We start from the raw sequence: 4,654 nt of genomic DNA, 5'->3' as shown, positions 1-4,654 counted from the left end.
CACCACAACTACCGAGCCTACGCTCTAGAGCCCACGAGCCACAACTACTGAGCCTGTGTGCCACAACTGAAGCCCACACACCTAAAGCCCGTGCTCCGCAACAAGAGAAGCCACCGCAATGAGAAGCCTGCGCACCGCAACGAAGAGTAGCCCCCGCTTGCCGCAACTAGAGAAAGCCTGCGTGCAGCAACAAAGACCCAATGCAGCCAAAAAAATAAATAAATAATAAATAAATAAATTTATTAAAAAAAAAACAGGAAGCATTTTCAAGGAGCCTTCTCCAAATAAAAGCGGGATTTTACAAACAACACCCTGGTTGGCAGAGTTTCCATTGGGGACGAGTGGGCCTATGTTTGGGAAATGACCCCCACCCCTTCCCCCTACCCTTTTCTCTTCCAAGTCATGTGCTGCAGACAGCAAAGAGCCCAGCACTGCTGACTCACAGATTTAGACCCAGCTGGCGCTTGGAGAGGGCCGCTGGGTGCCAGGACCCCTGCCGGTGCACCTCCACTCACAGACCCATCGTTCCCACTTTAAAGGTTAGGAGGGTGACCAGTTGTCCTGGTTTGCCCTGGACTGAGGGGGTTCCCGGGGTGCTAAACCTGGAAACAACCTAGGCAAACTGGTCCTACCCTAATATGAAACCAAGACAGAAAAGCTGACCCTGTTTCCCAGGTCCAGTGGTTAAGATTCTGTGCTTCCACTGCAGGGGGCACGGGTTTGAGCTCTAGTTGGGAAACTAAGATCCCGCATGCCATGCAGTGTGGCCAAAAAAAAGAAAAGAAAAATGCCCTGGATTCCCCTGTATGGCTTCACCAAAACCACTGATGCCTCTTTTGACAGACTGGCCTCTCCATTCTTTGGTTGTCCTAACTAACAAACTTCCTTCACTAAATTACACCTTGCCGCTAATAGGACTTCCGGCCAAAAGAAGAACATAAAACTCAAATTCTAATTTTATTCTTGTTTTTTTTTTGCGGTACGCAGGCCTCTCACTGTTGTGGCCTCTCCCGTTGCGGAGCACAGGCTCCGGACGCGCAGGCTCACTGGCCATGGTTCACGGGCCCAGCCGCTCCGCGGCACGTGGGATCTTCCCGGACCAGGGCATGAACCCGTGTCCCCTGCATCGGCAGGCGGACTCTCAACCACTGCGCCACCAGGGAAGACCCCTAATTTTATTCTTAAAACATTTTTTTTGTACAACTCAAACTAATGAGTGGGATATTCAAACCTTAAGTATTTTAAGTTACTGGGCACTGGGCTTTCATTATTAAACATTTAATTACAAGTTTATCACCAATTCAGCAAAGAAGGGATACAGAAAGAGACGATGTGAAAGCACCTTGCTTCTTACTCCTAAGGCCCTGGCTGTCTGTATATTCTGGAAACATACTTCTGAAGAGTCTCGTGCCTGGCCAAGGACCTCGATTTCCTTCCAAGTTGTTGCTGTAATTTATGGATTAAAAACTTTCCTCCTGCAGGACGTTGTTCGATGCTCTTTGTCCAAGTGCTCTGTCTTGTTTATCATGCGGGACTAATGAAGCCTGGCATGTTTACTCACTGGGAGAAACGGGGCTGGACCGTGAAGGGACAAAGGCAGCGAGACGCAGAGGCCCGTCTGACTCACTGCTGCTGCCACTCTCTGACTGTTCTCTTCCTTACCCCTGCTCCGAAATAACCCCAACAATTTATATCGGGATATAGAGGCTGGAGATGCACCGTGTGGTTCCCAGGTAACTTTCCACCCTTATCTTTGTCATTTTTAAAACTCTGCATTGACGGGTGAAAAGATTTCATCTCTGTGTCTGTGGTTTTGTGCTAATGAACTGACCCTCAGAGGCTTATATGATAAGCGCAGAGCAAAGCTTTTCACCCCCATGTGCGCTGCACAGACTTTAACAAGCATCCACGGCACTGGGGATCTTGCTAAAATGCTGATTCTGATTCAGTGGGACTGAGATGGGGCCTGACATTCTGCATTTTTTTAGGCTGAAATAGATTTAATTCTTTTTATTTAATAAATTTATTTATTTTATTTATGGATTTTTTTGGCTGTGTTGGGTCTTCATTGCTGCACGCGGGCTTTCTCTAGCTGTGGCGAGCGGGGGGCTACTCTTCGTTGTGGTGCGCAGGCTTCTCATTGCGGTGGCTTCTCTTGTTGCAGAGCACGGGCTCTAGGCGCACGGGCTTCAGTAGTTGTGGCTCGTGGGCTCAGTAGTTATGGCTCGCGGGCTCTAGAGCGCAGGCTCAGTAGTTGTGGCACACGGGCTTAGTTGCTCTGCGGTATGTGGGATCCTCCCGGACCAGGGCTCGAACCCATGTCCCCTGCATTGGCAGGTGGATTCTTAACCACTGCACCACCAGGCAAGTCCCTGATTTAATTCTTTATTCCTCATAGATATGCATGGACAGAAACACTAGGTCATGAATGAAGTAATGGGAAGTCATGAGGTAATGAGAAGACTTAAGATCAGTCCTCTCTTTGTCTATGGATTTCTCTCATTACTTCTGTTACCATAGGTTTACATGCTTTCATGCAGCAGCGAATTGCAGGCCTTGAGCAGGATGCAGTCGTAGGTTCTTTTCCACCACGTGGAGTTTTACATTGGCCACTAGGCTTACACATGCATTCCACAAGCTAAAACCAGCATGGCACTCTTTACTTCTGGCTGATAGCAGGAAGGAATGGCTGGGGTTAATAATCCGAGCAGGAAGCGGTATTCTGCCTCCCTAACCAGCTCGTGGGGGATGCTGAGGCGGCTGGCCCAGGGGCCCCATTTGAGTAGTGATGGAGTTGAACGTGACACATGCCCAGGATTTAGGGGGCCAGGATGAAGTTAACAATCAAATTCTTCATGAGACTCCAGTAGAATTAAACACATATAATTGTTCTGTAGACCACAGATTCTATAACCTGTGAGCTTCTGTTTCTTCACCAGTTAATAGGATTAATTATACATGGCTATGAGGATTAAATAAAAATAACATTCCCTACACTCAGGGGTCCACACATACTGTCTTGCACTGTGCTTTCTTTCTTTTTTTTAATTTATCCTGGTGATTTTTCCAAATCCATAGAGAAATGACCTTATTGATTGAATAAATAGTATAGTATTCCCTTGTATGAAGGTACCTTATTCAATTGATCCAATACGAGTGATCCTTTAGTTTGGGTTTAGATCTATCTTTGGAGGTTTTCAGAATACCCTGAACATTAGCATTTTCAATGCCCCAAAAATGACCAGTGGAGACCTCGTGTTCATGCTCGCCTGGTATCCTGTGGAACTCTTGAGTGTTGGCCTGGGGTGAGGGGTCACAAATTGATGATAATCTAGTCAGTTGGCCTAAACCATACACCTCCCAAGGGGAAGTTAATGAAAGGGAAATTTAGAAAAATATGTTCTTAAAGTAACAGTGATATCACTTTCTGAATGACAGGCCTATGGCTCCAGCCTCCGTCCCCTCCCTCACTTACCGCTTGCTCTGCCTTCTTTTCTTAACAGGAAAGTTTTAATACCTCTGACGTCAACATTCTGATGATTCTCTAACCTGTGGGTCCAGCTCAGGTCTTTCTCGTAAGTACCAGCCATTTACTAGGTGGTATGAATTCCAGGATCTTCTCCCAAGCAATCATGGTCTCTTTGAATCCTGGCATAGCCTAGAACAACCAAAGATAAAACTAGGCTGTCCCACTGGGTTGGCTGTCCCTGTGTCAATCCCAGTGTCCTGATTACTGAAGTTTCACCCCTCCCCCTCCCCTCCCCTCCCCCTCCCCTCCCCTCCCCTCCCCTCCCCTCCCCTCCCCCTCCCCTCCCCTCCCCTTCCCTTCCCCTCCCCTCCCCTTCCCTTCCCCTCCCCTCCCCTTCCCTTCCCCTCCCCTCCCCCTCCCCTTCCCTTCCCCTCCCCTCCCCTCCCCTCCACCCCCCCTCCCCTCCACCCCCCTCCCCTCCACCCCTCCCCTCCTCCACCCCTCCACCCCTCCCCTCCTCCACCCCTCCACCCCTCCCCTCCTCCACCCCTCCACCCCTCCCCCTCCCCACCCCTCCCCCTCCCCGCCCCTCCCCCTCTCCACTCCCCTCCCCTTCCACCTTCCCCCCCCATCCCCCCCAATATTTATTTATTTATTTATTTAGCTGCACCGGCTCTTAGTTGCAGCAGAGGATCTTCGTTGCCATGTGCAGGATTTTTTTTTGTTTGTTTTTTTTGCGGTATGCGGGCCTCTCACTGCTGTGGCCTCTCCCGTCACGGAGCACAGGCTCTGGACGTGCAGGCTCAGCGGCCATGGCTCATGGGCCCAGCCGCTCCGCGGCATATGGGATCTTCCCAGACCGGGGCACGAACCCGCGTCCCCCACATCGGCAGGCGGACTCCCAACCACTGCGCCACCAGGGAAGCCCGAGAACTGACTTTTTTACAATATTGAGCCATCCAATCTATGAATGTGGTATTTCCCTCTGTTAATTAGTACTTTTTAAATTTCTTGGCAACATTTTGCAGTTTTCAGTGAAGAGATTTTATGCACCTTCTGGTAGACTTTTCCTAGGTATTTTATTTTTAAAAATATTATGAGAAATGAGTCAGTTTTCTTTCATAAAGTACCCTGGCTACCACCCCCCAAATCCGTGCTTTCATGACTATGATTTACGTTTGCTTA

The sequence above is a fragment of the Globicephala melas genome, chromosome 3 (assembly GCF_963455315.2).
Source record: "Globicephala melas chromosome 3, mGloMel1.2, whole genome shotgun sequence".
Taxonomy (NCBI): domain Eukaryota; kingdom Metazoa; phylum Chordata; class Mammalia; order Artiodactyla; family Delphinidae; genus Globicephala; species Globicephala melas.
Note: the sequence above shows the minus strand (reverse complement) of the source record.